The sequence below is a fragment of the Salmo salar genome, chromosome ssa14, assembly GCF_905237065.1.
Source record: "Salmo salar chromosome ssa14, Ssal_v3.1, whole genome shotgun sequence".
Lineage (NCBI taxonomy): Eukaryota > Metazoa > Chordata > Actinopteri > Salmoniformes > Salmonidae > Salmo > Salmo salar.
In genome coordinates, this window is record NC_059455.1 from 22,682,892 (window position 1) to 22,702,249 (window position 19,358).

General features: G+C 40.8%; 1 protein-coding gene across 3 annotated transcripts in view; it reads left to right on the forward strand.

Moving 5' to 3' along the window:
- Positions 1–398: 398 nt before the first annotated feature.
- Positions 399–19,358, forward strand: part of LOC106569075 (tenascin-R) — a 127,403-nt gene continuing 108,443 nt past the window's right edge. For all 3 annotated transcript variants that reach the window (XM_045694089.1, XM_045694091.1, XM_045694090.1), the window contains exon 1: positions 399–930. The gene's annotated coding sequence lies outside the window, so the exon portion shown is untranslated. The remainder of the gene's footprint in view (positions 931–19,358) is intronic.

Consider the following 19,358-nt stretch of genomic DNA (forward strand, 5'->3'; position numbering starts at 1 on the left):
CCAAGGCTCTACTGTGAGATGAATCCAAACCTCTTCAAGAAAGTGTGGCTATGTCTGATGCCACCAACTGGATTATGGATTATTGTAGATGGTAAATAGAATTTTCCTGTTAGACCTTGTTATGATATTCAGAAAGTATCAGAATCGTCCAACTAAGTGGTAAGACCTTAGTGGTGAAAGGGTAAGCTTCAACTTCACGACACTTCAACCACAACCTTTAAAAAGTTCGCAACCATCATCATTCCACTGATATATCCCTCATGGGGTTTTAATCAATTTTCTTGTCAGTCGGGTAGAAGTATCAATGAGTGTTTGTTCACCTCTGTGTATAGTTATTTGGTTATGATTGCCTGCTGAAACATGAATTCACATTTCTGTTACAGAATATTTTCTTGGAGGCAGGGGTCCTGCTGCCTGCTGACAGCCCTGGTTGCACTTAGTTCTTCAGATGTATCATGCGTTTGCCCAGGCACCCTCCTGCCTCCCCTCCCCTTGTCAACGTGTGCTGAGCTGGGAGAATCATGGTGAGACGGCTACAAGCAGTGTCTGGAACGCCCACTAGGGGCTGCACTAGTAGAGGAACAGCACAGAGAGATCAATACAGCACAATGAGAGAAAGCAAGGCGAGAGAGAGACAGAGGCAGAGAAAGAGAGCAAGAGCGAGAAGTATACATTGCTCAGCTTCCCCACTGCAGCCGTGAGAGGCAGAGAGAAAGGAGAGCTCACAACTGAGCAGCCGTAGTAACAACGGGGCTGACAGGTCGATACTTGGCTGAGAGATCGATATAGTCGCCAAAAGACGCTGGGAGAGTGAGAGAAAAACCTCTTGGAGATCAGTGTAGAGTGAGGGAAAGGGACCGGCACCAGAGGGAAGATAGAGATAAACCGAGGCAAATTTAAATTGTTCATCTGGCTGATTTCTCCAACTGGGTAAGTTACACTGCATGTTTAAATTATGGCAAAATGTATGGCAGGTGTAGCTCCTTTCCTGGCGGGGGTTTGGTTGAGGGGGGCAAGGTAACAAAATAATAGGGGGGCTTTATATCAATCAAAACATAACGATGAGAGCAGATGGGCCACAACAATATAAGGCTAATGACCCCCAAGCAGGGACTAAACAGTAGACAATATCAGGAAACTAAAACCCTCTAATGTTTTTAGACTTTGATCAAGCACTAGAGCAATTTCACATCTTAAATTCAATGATACTGATTCAATTTAACAATGAAACATTTGTTTTTCTGAAATTCAAAAGAACCTGCATATCACCAAAAAAATCTGTATTGTTCATTAAACCTTTTTTTACACCTAGTATGCTGCTCTGTACCTAGTTAACCTATATCATATTATATGGAAAAAATGTTATAAAAACAATACATCTATTCTCTATTATTACAAAACCTTATCAATGTTCAATTGATCACTTATGTGTAACATGTATTGAATACTGTAGATGTATAGCTTTTATCTGTGTGCCGTGGATACAATATGAGACATACTCATAACTAAGTTAATGTCAACCAAAGTTGTATGTCTCATTTGTGTTTCTAACCTGTTTTGGGGGAACACCATGAGCATAATATCACTATGTGTCTCTAATTATTACAAGTATTTCCTTTTTAGTATTCCCTTTATTAAAGTGTCACACATTTCACACTTATTCCAAATTACGCTGGATTCTGAGGCTTCTGAATGGATCACTTTGCAAGAAAAGCAGGGATTGTCATTTACAGATGTAGGATCTTAATTTGATCCGCCTGTTGCAGAAAAACGTGTAGTGTATTTGAGGTTTAAAAAGGCTTCTCAAGTTTGTAATTTCCACTTTTCGTTTCAGACTTGATTTTCCCTTACAAAAAATGTATCAACCCCTACAAAAAAATATCCATTCATTTATAATCCACATAATAATTCACATATCCTGTTGCTGCAGGATTATTTTCCTGCTCTAGCAAACTGGCTCAAAATAAGATGCTATATGTCAAATATTTACATAATTGTTCTTCAGAAAATATCAAAGGAACTCAATGTTTCATCTGCTGTTTACATGTGTGAAAAATATTAGTGCCTCATGTCAAAAACTCCTGTCTTTTAAGTTCTGCTTAACAGCAGATCTGTTAACCACCTAGTCACTGAGTCTGGATCACATTGTTGTCTGAACCTAAATCACTGCTATCGTTGTATTTTTGTTTATTTCTCCCATTCAAATCTTAGACAAGTATTATTGCTGTTTAATAAAAATAAAAAACTGTGTATACATCCAATTATTTTGTAATGCTGTGATAATCAGATAAGGATGTCATGGTGTGGTGTATCTCGATCTCCAGAAATAATATGTTTATCTCATGCTGTTCTTTTTTAAAATATACATGGCTATATATCTGCTGTTCCACTCGACAGCATCACCCAGCGAAGGTTATTGTCATAGATTTCAGGTGTCTAATTTGTCGAAGTCAGCTGAGCATATTCTCCAAGGGGCAGAGAGTTGGGGGTTTGATGTTAGATATTGTACTGATATTATAATCTGGTGAGGGGGTGTCGTAGGACCTACCCTATCAGATGATTTACAGTGTACAGAAATCTCACACCAATGCAAAATACCTCTGTTGGTGCTTTCACTGTTGTGACTGTGAGATATAATTTGGTAAATTGTGGTGCCGAGAAAGTCTGGAGGTATAGAGTAATCTTTCTCTGTTGAGAGATATAATTTGGTTATTTTAGGCACTACCTTCGTGCTGTGTGCGAATTGGATATAGACTGGCTGTTAGTCTGGAGGTAGAAAGTAATCAGTCTTAGGATTCATCATACCTTACAGCCTCTCAATTCCCTTCTCCCCTGTGGCCCTGCGTCATTTGCCTGAGCCATGCTTTCAAAGGTTTTCCAAAGTCTCAAAATGTACATACCATTCTCTCTATTTCACCCACGGTTACATCTAACTTGCTAACCATACAGTGTTCAATGAATGTGAATATGTGTAAAATGGCTGGAAAATCACAAGGCATAATATGTCTGTGCCATATGTTAAGAGAATTGATAGAAAAACATAGTAACCAATTCCTTATGGAGTTGTTTTTCATGAATCATACTTAGAAATAGACTCATTCATTAGATTAGGTAACAAATATTCACATCATGCTCTTTCCCTTTTTCCCTTCAGTTTATTATACTACTCTAGAGCTCAGGAACGTTTTTTTTTGCACTCTATGTGAATAATTAATATTTACCGTAGTGCCAATGGGTAGCCAAACAACACGATTATGTTAGTCTATGTGGTAATTAAAAATGTACATAATATTTCAATCCTGGGGATTTAGTTCCCTGTTGCGCCCAGCAGTGATTGTGTTAGGGAACTTTCCCCCATTACTCCTCATTATTCAGCATTCAAATGGAGATATTTCAATAATTTGCATCATCAATCAGATAATATATTCAAACAAACAGAGCTGCCAAAACATACCAATAGCCAGATCCACCAACATCTGTATCATTGTGTTTGTATTAGGCTCCTGTAATAAATATACTGACGTTGTGATTAACAGCTTTTTGAACAACAGAGCAACTGAGGACTGATAGTCTCTGGTTCCATCTATCATGAAATCCCATATTAATAAGACTTAAAAAATATATATATATATATATATTCTAAAACTTAAAATCAAAGGTCATTAGCTAATGACAGTGGATGCATGCAATGCACAATGATGATACAGCATAGAGACGCTATGTGGATGCCCTGGGATATTCTACATCTTCCACACACAGTCTTGGTCATTCCTTTGTGGTCATCATGGTCCATTCTGTCATATTCTCAATCTGTTTGATAAATGTTCTATTGACCCTGCACTGATTTGTCTCCACCCCTCGCTGAGAAAGCCACACAAGCATTTCCATTTCACAATATCCGAGTATAGAAAACAGAAAACACAGAAACAGAAACACACAGACTCAGGCTGATGCAAATCTTCCTACCTACACAACCCTCTGTTTCCGTGGTGAGAGATAGAGTTAGAGCCCTTTTGAAATGTACAACGTCACTTATTATCATGCAGCTGTGGTAGCGTGGCTTTCTCTCCTCGCCAGTGGGGGGAGTTAAAGTGCATTGGCTTGTAGTGGTAGCCAGGCTTCTGGCATGTGGAGAAAAGCTCTGGAGACTGTCCTCCGGCGCAACAACGCACTAGTGTTGAATTTAGACCATGACCGTCTTCATTAATGCGTTTATGATGAATATATGAATTATGCAGATCTTATCAACGCTGTTTCTGTTTGGCTGGCTGCATACAGTAGGAACGTTCTGGGTGTGTGTGTGTGTGTGTCATCTATTCGAAAAGTCTGCATGCTTATTGAGCACAGAAACAATACCAGACTCAGATAAATTTTAAGTGACAGTGGGCGAGCAACAAGTCAGCAGTTTGGTGGTCGGAAGTCTGATCCGGCAAGATAGATTCTGACTGCCCACAGTTTGCTTTGAATAGCAGTGCTGAGCAGAGAAAATCTGCAATCGATGGAGGGCTAAGAAAGTCCACTTATATACTACTCACTGACAAAGAACATTTGTCTTATCAGCTCTGTTTGATCATGCCTGAGCTAACCGGGCAATTGATTATGCCATAAACCCAGAGGAAATGGGGAGAAAAAAACATCATAAATCAAATATGATTTACAGTAGCTGGACAGGAGCTTTTGATTAGCTTTAATGCTCCTCAGATTCACAGTGTATTACTGCTTGTGTAGATAGAAAGCCCAGAGAACACTAGAACGAAACAGCAATCAAAAGTTAGGAGGGATGATGATGATGATGATGAAGACCATCCATTTTCAGCTAAAAACTATTTGAAAGATAGGCCCACATTCGTTTTTCTTCTTTTTGCAATTTTTTTTAGGAAACTTCTAAGATCAGACGATAGAAAGTATAGTATGTAGACCTATACTCTTTATATTTGTTGAAGTATTTTTTTATTTTGATCTTCACACCATTCATGGGTTTAGGTCATCAGCCCAAGTTTGGCATCATTTCTGTGTAGCCTACAATAGGATGCTTCAAATAAATCATTTTGTGGAGAAGATACAGTATCTCTTTTACAAGCATTTGTCTAAGCAATTTAATTTTCATCCACCTTTCCTCCTCCAAACGTAAGGGAACGAGGAGGGCCATGCTAATGACTTCTCATTAGTGGGAGGGGAGATTGAAACTGAAACTGGATTTCTTCCATTTTCCACTGCGTCCATTATGCTGGTGTTATACTTTCTTCCTTCTCGATCCCTGGTCTGTTCTGGGAGATCACCTGCAAAGGTTTCCAACTCTTAGCTATACTTCTTCTCTGAATCAAACCTGTTTTTAAATACCAAGTGTGAAGAGCAACAGAGCAACAGAAACAGGATGTTTGCTGTAGACCTCTGGTCCATGCAGCCTCTCCAAGGAGGAGGCAAGCTTAAAGTTCAGTCTCGGCACTCCCCAGCATGCAATGCATGATGTTCTTAGATGTAAAGATATCTACCCAAGAGATACTGTAGCTGAAGGGTAAATATGTTTGGGGTGTTTAGATTCTCTTTCTCTTCTTATCTGTATTGCAGTATCAGATGCTACTTCCTAATAGCGTGTAGACAAATACCCAGCATGGAAGCACAGCTGTATCACTTCATTGCTTATCTAAATCTATATGTGCTTTAGGCCTATATAATGTGCAAACCAATCAGGATTGCACTGCCACTGACCCTCCCAAGTTAATTGATATGTGATTAAGGACTAAAGTAACTATTTGTTCCAGCAATTAGAGAGAAGGGTATCATTAACCTAATATGTTCTTATAGGTCACACATTTCCCATTCTAAGCACATGCACGCACAAAGTCACGCATGCACGCATGTACGCACGCACACACAAACAAACAGCAATTGTTCCATTTATCACACTAGCCATGGTACAAAAGTATGCAGGGCATTTCATTTGCTAGCATAATTTGAGTTGTTTCTATTTTTAGCCCCAAAAAGCTAAAATAGACGTATCCTAATGAATCAGATGTAGAGGAATAAGCAATTAGCAGAATACACCAGGGTACACTGTCTTTGTTGTCTGCAGTATTTTGTTACATACTTATTTTGGAAATGTGTTTTATTTCAGCTAGTGGCTGCCATTTACCCTTTGAAACCGCCTCTGTGTGCTATATGCTTAGTTTGCTTACACTAGTGAATCCTGTCAGGGGGCTTTCATTGTCGATGTCAAATCCTTATTGCCAAAGGACACTGTGTACAACAAATGTCCGTGTGGTTTACTGTGCCTGCATCAGAATGGACAATGACAAGCCAATGTGGAATAGAGTTATCACTGTCCCCTGTCCAGTGTTCATGTTTCTACTGTCTACAGTGTTGTTTCTTCTGTGTCTACACTGTTGTTTCTACTGTGTCTACACTGTTGTTTCTACTGTGTCTACAGTGTTGTTTCTACTGTGTCTACACTGTTGTTTCTACTGTGTCTACACTGTTGTTTCTACTGTGTCTACACTGTTGTTTCTACTGTGTCTACAGTGTTGTTTCTACTGTGTCTACAGTGTTGTTTATTGTGTCTACAGTGTTGTTTCTACAGTTTCTACTGTGTCTACAGTGTTGTTTCTACGGTTTCTACTGTGTCTACAGTGTTGTTTCTACTGTGTCTACAGTGTTGTTTCTACTGTGTCTACAGTGTTGTTTCTACTGTGTCTACAGTGTTGTTTCTACTGTGTCTACAGTGTTGTTTCTTCTGTGTCTACAGTGTTGTTTCTACGGTTTCTACTGTGTCTACAGTGTTGTTTCTACTGTGTCTACAGTGTTGTTTCTTCTGTGTCTACAGTGTTGTTTCTACGGTTTCTACTGTGTCTACAGTGTTGTTTCTACTGTGTCTACAGTGTTGTTTCTACTGTGTCTACACTGTTGTTTCTACTGTGTCTACAGTGTTGTTTGTACTGTGTCTACAGTGTTGTTTCTACTGTGTCTACAGTGTTGTTTCTACTGTGTCTACACTGTTGTTTCTACTGTGTCTACAGTGTTGTTTCTACTGTGTCTACACTGTTGTTTCTTCTGTGTCTACAGTGTTGTTTCTACTGTGTCTACACTGTTGTTTCTTCTGTGTCTACAGTGTTGTTTCTTTTGTGTCTACAGTGTTGTTTCTACTGTGTCTACAGTGTTGTTTCTACGGTTTCTACTGTGTCTACAGTGTTGTTTCTTGTGTCTACAGTGTTGTTTCTACAGTTTCTACTGTGTCTACAGTGTTGTTTCTACGGTTTCTACTGTGTCTACAGTAGACTATTGGAACAATTAAAAGCTGCTGTATTAATAATTTTGGGCTTCAGCAGCATCAGAATGGCTTGATACAAAGGACTTCCTGATGGCTCTTGGGCAGTGGTAATAATTACAGTTGTGGCGCTGATTAAATTCAACCAATAATTAAACAAACATCATTGAGAGCCCAACAATTACACTTTTCTCTGGGCTGCCTCACTCCCATCATCCTGCCTTTATGCCTGCCTGACTTTCTGGCTTTCCATCCCCCTGTAGCTGTTGGCAAGTTAGATAATTTTAATTCCAGTTAGACAGTGGTCGGACACATTGATATTCCGTGCTTTGTTGACAACCTTTACCTTCCTCTTGCTAGTTGAGACACGGATCAAAAAAGCAAACCTCATCTAAGAGGATAAATGAGGTTTGCTTGTGTTGGTGTTCTTTCAGTCGCTAGTTCTCCCCATCTGTGCGGGCAGATGGAGGACAGCTCTCACATAGCTATGTCTGCTGCCAACTCCTCTCCATCCTGCTCTATAGTTAAAAGGAAAGGAAGACTACTTCTCAGCATCACAGCTTCACCAGTATCTGTGTTTTGAGAGCCTGGTCATTATCTATCAACCCTGCTTGTTTCACTTGCTCGGTCAGTGGTGTGGTGATTATTCTGCTGAGGATGGTGAAAATTGATGTGCACTCATTGCAAAAGAGAGCTTCTGAGGCTGAAGCTTTAACATTGAGATACAAACAAATGTTGGTTGGCATAATATTTGAATAGATGGTAGTTGTGGAGGGATGACAATGCTTGCTTAAAAACTTGAAAAGTGTTACCGTGGGTATTCAGAGCTGGATAGAGAAAATCCATATTTTTGTTCTCTTGGTGACCACAGGTGAAAATATAGTTGGCTTTATTGTCTGAAAACACATTCTGTGTTGCATGATATTCAATACTTCTTGCTGAAAGCAGCAGGTTTTTGTAGAAAACCTGCAGCAGTAATCACTGAGGCATTGTAGATAACTGACCTTTGACTAGTTTGTCTAGAACAACTAGTTTGTCTACTGAACAACATCCATGTCTTGTGTATTCTGTTGCTTCCCCAACTTTCAAACTGGCTAAATGAATTTAAAAAGCATATCATACTAAAGTGGTTCTTATGATCTATGAAATCTAACAAATAAACCTCACAGTAGTTTGTTACTGTGAATGTGAGCAAGGACACCCTCTCCTACTCCATAACAGAGAACATGCTGTTGTACTTCTCTATAAAGCAGATTCAAAGGCTGGATGTGGTTTAATAAGTCACACCTCCCACTTCCAGTCTGATCATCAGCATTTAAAACCAGTCACACCTCCTCTAGTCAGTCTGCATTCATATTTATCATTACATGAGCCAGTTCACCCAGAGAGATCACACAATGAGCTATTCTTCGCCTCAGCCCAGCATTCAGTCAGTGGTGCACTGCAAAGGGTTTTCATAGAGCAGAGGAGGACATTGGGACTGGCATGGAGCTTTGTTCCAATCAAGCTATTTGGACAAATGTCAGACCAGCCTCAGAGAAAGAGAACATCTTTCACAGATCTAGTAAGACCAGCTTCAGTGAATAGAAGATATAGCAGTCCACTGGTAAAATACTTAGACATAGATGTTGAATATATGGATTAAGTTAAGAATTTATTTTGTGAAGTCCTTGGGAGCTAGTGAAATAAAATAGCATTTCCACTGATTTCACTCAATATCCATTTGACCTCAATGTGTATTGACTTTGTAGACTGAAGTGAGACAGTTAGGGCCCAGAAAAAAATACTACGACCTTTACAATATTTCCTTAGACATCATGACACACACCAGGCATTTAAACGCCACAACTTCTCAAATTCCTCCCCACGGAAAGCACTGGGTTGTTCTCAATTAGTGTCTCTTCATGCGTTGAGGTAGCACAGGTCAAAGAACATGATACAGGCCTGATGAAGTAGTTCTGTTGTTGAATAATTGACCAAGCAGTTCCCTCAAATTTAGACATATTAATCAATGAGGTACAAATTATAATGTTTTAACTTATGGGTGATTGTTCATATGATGTGTAGGCATACTTATTATTTGTGGAATAGGCTTATGGAATTATTGAAAGTGTTGGTAACCAGACATTGAAACCAGACATTGAAATCAGAGAGAAGTCTGTCTATGACGATAAGACCGCAACCATTTCAGAGTAGGCTGCAATTCTCTTCTCACTAGCTTGGGATGTCTTAAAATGAGGATCCCTTTGAAGTGTGATAATTCTAATTGGAATTGGCATAGCAAATGAAAAATAAAGGCATGCTAAGACATCTAAAACAAAACTGTTGTATGGGGAGAAAATGATATATTTGACAATAAGACAAGAAAGGTTAATTGGCTATTTTCTTTTCCAATTATCAGCATGAGTAATGTAAAAAATACATCAAAACAATAGCTGGTCTATACTATTTGTTTAACATTGCATATTGCATGGTGCTGAATTGTTTACTCCCTATGTTTACCTACCATAGTCACTCTAGCCAGCAATACTAACCATGTCCAACTGCTTGTCCATTAATCGGTGAATGTTCCAGAGAGGATGTGGAAGCAAGGAGCCATGAAACGAATTAGATAAATGTTTTCTGCGAATATTTAAAAAGGAATGCATGAACCTTATTGAGGCATTCATGCTTGAAATTGGGTAAAATCACATATTGGGAGGTACATGTAAGATCCCATTCGCTCCTATTGTTAACGCTGGAACATTTACCTTTGTCCTCTCTTGTAAGACATGTATGAGGAAGAGTCTGGGTCTGCATCCCAAATGCCACCACATTCCCAACAGTATGTAATGCACTACTGTTGACCAGGGCCCATGGAGCTCTGGACAAAGTAGTGCACTATATAGGGAATAGGATGCCCTTTGGAACATAACCTGGGATGACAACCCCCACCCCTGCTGCATTCTAAAGCTCTTCAAAGGTCAGTGATTTTCCCATCCTGTCTAGAATTTTCAATATACCTGTATGTCAGAGCAATAATATAATATAGAATCCTATTGGAGTGAGGAGACAATAGTATAAGAATATAATGGGATGGGAGGAAAATAGCTTTAGTGTTTCTATCTACTCCCTCCCCTCACAGCAGGATGGCTATGTGGTGTAGAAGAGCTTTAGAGGGAGTGTACGTCTCATGTACCTGTTTGTTGGGTTTCTCTTGTAAATATGTCATAAAGATATATATCAATATTTTATCTTCATCCATTTTGTTAATTTAGAATTGTCTACAGGCCATAAAACTCCCTTTATTGTTCTGTCCTCACGAGATTGCCTTTTTAATCTGGATGGTGACATGTAGTGTCAACTTCCGCGCTTTGAAATCATTCAATGTGACAATTTAACAGTGTCAACTCAAATGATAGTAGCGCAGCATACCCATGGCACAATTAAGCCAGAGGAATTGTAACAATCGATGACTTAACCTGGAGTTTGCCAGAAATTCCCGGGTTAGCTCTTTTTAAAGCTGGAGTAAGAGATGTAAGAGACTTAACCCAGCACGTTAATGAAATGTTGTTACTACATTGTTATTACACAGGTAACTAAGCAACTTCATGTAAAATATTATAAACACAATACCTGCATGAAAACAGGTGTAATATTAATCAATAATATTGATGAGTTATTGTGTTCCAGATAACACTATTGTCTCAGACAGTGATCAAGTAAAAGCTCAGAACGCACAACAACGAAGTGAAGCAGCACTCTTCACAGTACCATAATTAACATTTTTACAGACGCTCTTATCCAGAGCCAGTGCCTTGCTCAAGGGCACATCAACAGATTTTCACCTGGTCAGCTCGGGATCCAAACCAGCGACCATTCAAGTTACTGGCCCAACCTCTTAATCACTAGGCTACCTGCTGCCCTAATAACACATCATTCCTACACTTCATCACAACCATGACTTAATGCAATTTCTATTTGCATTTTTCAACTCTTGATAGCCGTAGATAAACGTCTATCTTCAAATCACTGCGTTTGTCGCAGCTCTCACGCATCCAAAATGTTTAACATCACAAGTTTAACAGAAATCCGTGTCCACGTTTGAATACTAATTCCCTTGTTCTTTTGTGTGAGGCTGCTGTTAGTCACAGCCTGTTTGACGCCACCGCTCCTCTCGTTGACCGGCTGGACCTACAAGTGCCAAGAGTCAGTCGCTCTCCCAGACTGAGGCGTGCCTTAACATCCCGGGGCCCTGGGCTGACAACACAGCCGCTCAAAAGCCAATCCATGTTTTTGTCCACCTTGGCCGAGACTAGGTGCTCCCATTTATCCCTTTGTGTTGTTAATACTCTACCAACTAAGCAGGATGTTTTTTGAACACTTACACTGCTCTAGTTTCTAGTTACTTAATTAATTTTGGGGCCACTGACTGCTCCAGCACAAAGTTGGCCCATGCCAGGCATATTGTAAAAACAACAAAAATAAGTCCTTGTTCACTGTGCCATATCTGTCAAGTACTGTATGTATGTGCCAGTATGGTGGATGGGGGTGTTAGTATCCCCATGCTAATACCAGTGTTCTACTTCTCCTCTAGCTCAGAGGTGTTTCCAGCTGGGATAAAAGACAACACCAGTGTGCAACACAGAATGTGACTGTTTAGCCTATGATAAACCAGGTCTAAATATTAGGCATATAAAGAGATAGGATCTGTATATTCCCATAGTGGTCAGTCAATTCCCCAGAGGCTAATTAAGACTGGAAAATATGTCTATGTTTTAGGTCACTGCGATGGAACACAGACAGTAGACTGTTGATGGGCCAATAGGTAGTGGTGTTACTTGCAGCCGCTGTGAGGGGTCTCTACCATAAAAGCTTCCCTGTTTCATTCAGCATTTTCCGTGCCGCATTCACAATAGTAAAATGCATTGTCATGTTCGAGCACTTGACAAGTGCCATTAACAGTTCAAATTCAACCGTATTGCGAGAAAGGTTAATGCATATGGTATACATTGCATCCCTATGGTTATAAAACCTTCAGTGCATCTGTCACTGGAAGGGGAGAGAGGTATGATTAAGTACTAAAACAACCTGAGTGTCTTGACCACTCAGCCCCTCCCCTGGCAGAAAGCAGGTGGCGGAGTGGATTAGTATTCAGTGCAACACAACATGCTCTGCCTTTTGGGAATAGAAATGTGCTCCTGTACTCCCGTGGAGTACGTTATAAGGCTCGTCAGCATGTAGCCTGTAGCTTGCCTCCCCCGTTTGGGGAAAAGGATGACTTATCAATTTTCGATTGTTTTTATTAAGGGCTACATAAACAGCACTCTGAGGCCAAGACATTTATGGTAATGAGGTGAATTTTACATAAAAGGTTTAAAAACTTTGCAGTTACAAGCACACAGAAAGTGACCGACCAATGGAGAAAAGCCCTCATAAAATGTTTTTGGGGTGTGATTATGAATGGCAACTATATTCACTAGGTTTTGCATAAAAATGAAGAATTGAGAAAACCACAAATAATGATATGATAAATTAGAATGGAACATGAATGAATTGAAGAAATATGCATTGTTTCTTTAAAATCCATTAAACCATTGTATTAATTTATTAATGACGTCCATCTCATTTAATCCACCATGTCATTTAAATAAAGTCCAATTCCACATCCTAAATCCCTACAATGCCTCTAAGTGCATTTCTTACGCTGTAGCTAGTTGGCATTTAAACATTTCTGGCATGAATTAATACCATAATGACATTTGTACAGAATTGCAAGATTATGAATGTGTTGAATAATACAATTTTAGACCCTGTGCATTTCGTAAAGCATAGCCTACATTTGTATGGGATTTCATTGGTAGTTGCTGTCACTAGGTAATCAAAACAGAACAAAAATATCAAACTCTTTTTTTTTCATTGGCTGGGACATCAGGAGATTATTGGGGCTGAAAAGCGACAGTCAGAAACAAAGCTATAGATATTGAGACTTGTTTAAGTAGTTGCCATTTCTGCCTCGGATGTTTTGACTTTGTGACTCCCCCCACCCCCACCCCATGTCAATGTGGTTGCCATGGGAACCGGTCAGGCCGAGATGAAGGGCACATGGGGTGGAGAGGGCCTCTCGAGGCTGCTGGACTCACCGGCTGTGACTCCAGCTCTGTAAATTAAATGTGGTCAACATTGTTCACACTGGTGTGTGGTGGACACACAACACACTCGGGTAATTGCCACACAGCCATGGCTGTGAATTCGAATGTGGGGGACGGCCAGGACTCCTGCTGTTGTACCCTTGAGCAAGGCAATGAACCTATGAACCTGTGGTGGTCCCTCAGAAAAAATACTTCATCCAGTAATATAACCTCAACCTGCATTTGAATGAGTCTGCGGTATGGTGCAGCCAATCATGTAGCAAATCATACACTGCCAAGTGATCTGTCCAATTGGCTGGTTCGTAGGGCCTGGGGCAGCTGCACTAATTGAGTGGCGAGCCTTTTGCTGGCTATGGAACAGTACAGTGGCCTTATGGAGCCCTGGGCCCAGATCATATCACCTGCTCTAGTACCAGGTCTGCGGTCAGTGGAGTGTTGACTGGGAATTGTATAGACTGGGCTCAGACCATGTAACCTGCTCTAGCACCAGGTCTGGGGTCAGTGGAGTGTTACTTGGCCATTATGTAGGCTGGGCCCAGACCTTTAGAAGAGGGCTAACACACACACACAACCCTGCTTATCCTGTTTGTGCTGTTGGGAGTTACAGCCCCAAAATCAATAGACATTACCATCTGCTCTGGTACCAGGTCTGGGGTCAATGGAGCTTTACCTGGGCTGGCTGCAAGAGTAGCGCTAGAGCCAGAGAGCACAGGGCTTTTTAGCCTCTGTTAGGGCCAACCACCATAATTCAGTATGGGTAAAAAGCACCAAGTTATCATGTTGTATAGATAAATCTTACCTTGTGGTTCAGCTGTTTCCTTGGTCAGCCACTGAGAAATTGTGACCACCCACGTACATGTGTGAAGTGGTGGGCTGGCTACATCGCCACTTTGCAGCAGCGCCCTGCCATAACGGAGGTTGACGCCAATAGAAATAATGAATGTCCTCCATTTGGATGCCGCTGTGTCGGTTTATGACTTTTCGGTAGATGGTGTCAGGGCTCTTAAAGATAAATGGTGGCACTCAAAGTATATTTCTGCTCAACAGGTAAATCATTCCACCTGAGTTATTCTATTTTCTGGGCTGCCTGGGGATTCAATCTGGTGGTGTGGTGCTGTGATTTGACAGGCTAAGGATTGATCTGATTTTAGGAAATGGCTATTGTTTAGCCAACATTAAAATGAAGCATCTTTTAAAGGCTTTAACTCTACCATACTGAATTCTCTTTACTTCTGGATGTCCATGTTGCTGTGTGGGTCTCTCACTATTACTGTTTTATGAGGTATGTCTTTTTAAAATGAGATTACCAACATAAGTTTGAGACTTACGGAAGCCCTGAAGCCTAAAACAAAAAAATAAAAGTACCCTTGGAACTATCTCGTTCAAATTATTAATAAAGATGAACTAGTCAGTGGCCACACACCCGTGAGCCCAGGCATCACATTAGGCATCATAGAACCGCCCCTTCTTTGACAGAGAATAAAACCCACTCCTGAAGAAATCCACACCAGACTAGAAAACATGCAGCTGACGCTTCATGTGAAATGGTTTAATTCTTATGGCTTGAATCCCGTTAGCGGGATCGATATGACAGCCAGTGAAAGTGCAGGGCGCCAAATTCAAAACAACAAAAATCTCATAATTAAAATTCCTCAAACATACAAGTATTATACACCATTTTAAAGCTTTACTTCTTGTTAATCCAGCCACAGTGTCCGATTTCAAAAAGGCTTTACGGCGAAAGCAAACCATATGATTATGTTAGGTCAGCGCCTACACACAAAACAACACAGCCATTTTCCAGCCAAAGAGAGGAGTCACAAAAAGCAGAAATAGAGATAAAATAAATCACTAACCTTTGATGATCTTCATCAGATGACACTCATATGACTTCATGTTACACAATACATGTATGTTTTGTTCGATAAAGTCCATATTTATATCCAAAAATCTCAGTTTACATTGACACGTTATGTTCAGTAATATTTTGCCTCCAAAACATCCGGTGATTTTGCAGAGAGCCACATCAATTTACAGAAATACTCATCATAAATGTTGATGAAAATACAGTTGTTATACATGGACCTTTAGATAAATGTCTCCTTAATGCAACCGCTGTGTCAGATTTCAAAAAAGCTTTACCGAAAAAGCAATAATCTGAGTACGGCGCTCAGACACAAAAACATGCCATACAATATATCCGCCATGTTGGAGTCAAAAATAGTCAGAAATAGCATTATAAATATTCACTTACCTTTGATGATCTTCATAAGAATGCACTCCCAGGAATCCCAGTTCAACAATAAATGTTTGTTTTGTTCGATAAAGTCCATCCTTTATGTCCAAATACCTCCTTTTTGTTCGTGCCTTCAGTTCACAAATCCAAATACACGACGCGTAGGTCAGACGAAAACTCAAAAAATCCCCAGTTCGTAGAAACATGTCAAACGATGTATAGAATCAATCTTTAGGATGTTTTTATCGTAAATCTGCAATAAAGTTTCAACAGGAGAAATCCTTTGTCTTCAGAAATGCAATGGAACTGAGCTACCTCTCACGTGAGCTCGCATGGCTGAGCCTCATGCCCTGCTGGCAGTGTTCTGACTCCAGGAGCTCTTATTCATCCCCACTTTACAGTAGAAGCCTCAAACAAGGTTCTAAAGACTGTTGACATCTAGTGGAAGCCTTAGGAAGTGTGACCCCACAGACACTGTAGTTTGGATAGGCAATCGATTGAAAAACTACAAACCACTTCCTGTTTGGGTTTTTCTCAGGTTTTTGCCTGCCATATGAGTTCTGTTATACTCACAGACGTCATTCAAACAGTTTTAGAAACTTCCGAGTGTTTTCTATCCAAATCTATTAATAATATGCATATCTTAGTTTCTGGGAGTGAGTAGCAGGCAGTTTACTCTGGACACGTCAGTCATCCAAGCTACTCAATACTGCCACCATCCATAAGAAGTTAAACTACAACTATGCCAAAGAGATCCACGGTAAGCCCGGACGTCTCTAATGGTTTAGAAGTCAGAGAACGCCAGGACAGAGTCCCCACGTTGGAATGGCTACAATTCTATAGACCATTAGACTATACAGCGTAGTTTTGGCTACACAGCTGGAAATGGTTAAACTCTGAGACTATCGATCACTGCAGAATAAGAGCAAATTCTAGACTACACAAATTACTAGTCTGCTGCTAGAAATTACGTAAGTCTAGAACGAGAATACCAACAACCGCTGAAGCAGCTATTCTATGAGAATATTTCCGAATGGTGCTCTGAAGTATCTATTCTAACCACCTACAACCACGAAAGACATTGTGACTTCTGGGAAAGTTAACCAGAGACTCTGATAAACTCTACAGGACGATTGAGGGTTTTCAACGGAGAGACAACAATGAGATCCAGGCGTAAATATGTACATTGCAATTTCTTTCAGAATGAGCGGCCGTTCATGCATTTCAACTAATATAATTATAGACTGTGTGTAGTGAATCCATTTTGTCTCTCCCACTCTTTCTCAGTCCCCACCCTTTTCCTTTGCCTACCAAGCCGTCATATCGGCTTAGCCCACTAGGGACTTTTCTATCATTGTCAGTAACCAATATCTACTGTTCGAAAATCCACACTCTCATTTAGAAGGTTATTATCACATTAAATCTTTTCACAAATAGTTTAATGTTTAATCACATACATTTTCCAATATTGACAGCTGTGAAATGTACACTTTAAGAGATACTGTTATGTGTGTTTCCTGTCCTTCATGAGAACACCAAAAGAAACACACTCGTCATAACTGTTCCTTAAGTGTCCACGGACCATTCCCTCATTCTCAAAAGTGGAAATATTGTTTATTTCTCCCATTTTGGAGATTTAGGTGTTTGGCCAATTATCTCTGTTTTGGTAGACTCTCTCAATACTGCATGGCCGTTTCTACCAGGTATTTATGACCTGTCGTGAAGTCATAAAACTGGGGAGAGAGAGAGAGAGAGAGAGCACGAGAGAGAGAGAGAGAGAGAGAGAGAGAGAGAGAGAGAGAGAGAGAGGCACTATAATCCATCCCCCAGGGCACGTCATGTCAAAGTGTTAAACAAATCAACATATGTTTTAGATTTTAGATTCTTCAAATTAGCCACCATTTGCCTTGATGACAGCTTTGCACACTCTTGGCATTCTCTCAACCAGCTTGACCTGGAATTATTTTCCAACAGTTTTGAAGGAGTTCCCACATAGGCTGAGCACTTGTGGGATGCTTTTCCTTCACTCTGCGGTCCAACTCATCCCAAACCATCTCAATTGGTGTCAGTATGTAGTTCAAGGAAGCAGGAGAGGTAGAGTCAAGCGCAGAAGACAGTAAATTCTTGAACACACTTTTAATCCATATGCACAAAACAAGGAAAGTCCCAACACGGCAGGGCAGGACGCCAAACAGATACCAAGCTCCAAACCCTTATTAGACGTCCAAAAATAGGGACGCAGCCCATAAATACCTCTGCAATGATAAAACCCAAACAATCACAGGCAGAGGAAAAAAAAACACACTTTTCCTCAAGTTTCCCCAAACCTGACAAGGAACAATCACGCACAAACACAGACATACCTCGCTAGACTAAATAACCCCCCCTACTAATAACTAAACCAAAACAGGTGCGTGCCTACCTAGACCTAACCAACAGAAAGTGAAACAGAGGATCGATGGCAGCTAGTAGGCCGGCGACGATGACCGCCGAGCGCCGCCCGGTCGAGGAGGGGCGCCACCATCCGTCGATGTCGTGACAATTGGGTTGAGGTTCGGGTGATGGTGGAGGCCAGGGGCCTCATTTATAAAACTCTGAGGAGGATTCACGTTTAAAGGTGGCGTACGGACAAAACACAGAAAGTGTTTATGCACAAAAATATTGTGATTTATAACACAGTGTGCACGCACGTCCCATGCCGGTTTCCCTTTATAAATCACAATCATCTCAAAATGTGGTGCATGTGAGCGAGCGTCTTGTCCCACCCTATTAACGCCCATAGTTGCCTACATATAGTCAGTGAAACGCCCCTAATAAATATTCATCCATACTGACTGCATGACGACAATGATGGCAAATACCGACAGAAAGGATAAAAAAAAGAAATTTCACCCAGTGTGAAATGAAAGTTCTTGTAGGGGAGGTTGAAGCAAGAAAAAATATATTGTTTGGTGGACACAGTGTGGGCATTACAAATGCCAAAAAGGCGTTGGAGTGGCAGCATGTGGCAGACGCTGTGAATGCTGCTGGTTCAGAAGGTCGGACCCTCTCAGAAAGGGGACACCGGAGCTCAACCCCCAAGATGAGCGACTTGCCGGTATTATAGGGGAATCCCTCCTGAGTGGAGTAGTGACGGAGGTGGAGGGGGACACATACATGCAAGACACACTGGATGATCCAGGTATGTAATTAGTATTCCCTCGTTTGAAAAGAGTAAACCAAATGCATTCAAGTTGTGTTTAAACATTTATTTACACAAACAATTGTGACATGTTCTATTGTTTTTAGTCGCTGCGTGTTCCTGCGGGGTCGGTGGTTCTGCAGCTGAGCGGGAGCTGACTGCGCCCAGCCCCAGTGTCTCCACTGCACCTTGTGCGTCACAACCCTCCAGCGGCCTTGGCCTCACAGATGCAGTCCTGAAAATGCAAAGAGACACCATCGACACTATTTTACTAGGTTGCCAAGGAGTTGAAGTGGGACAGGCACGGCTTGGTTTCTGCGGGTGCTTCTCTGTAAAGCTGGGCCCACTACATCACAGAGATCTAAGAGAACAGCTCTTGGTAATCGGAACCGGCTCATAAGCAACTCATCATTATTGCCAGTAAATCTGGCTGAAAATTAGCTTTCTCCGAATTCTTGCATTAGCCAAATCTTCCAACAGTGCCAAAGCAGCCATTGTGCGTCATTACGCATTGTAATTGCATGCCTTTTTATACCCACCCATTTGATT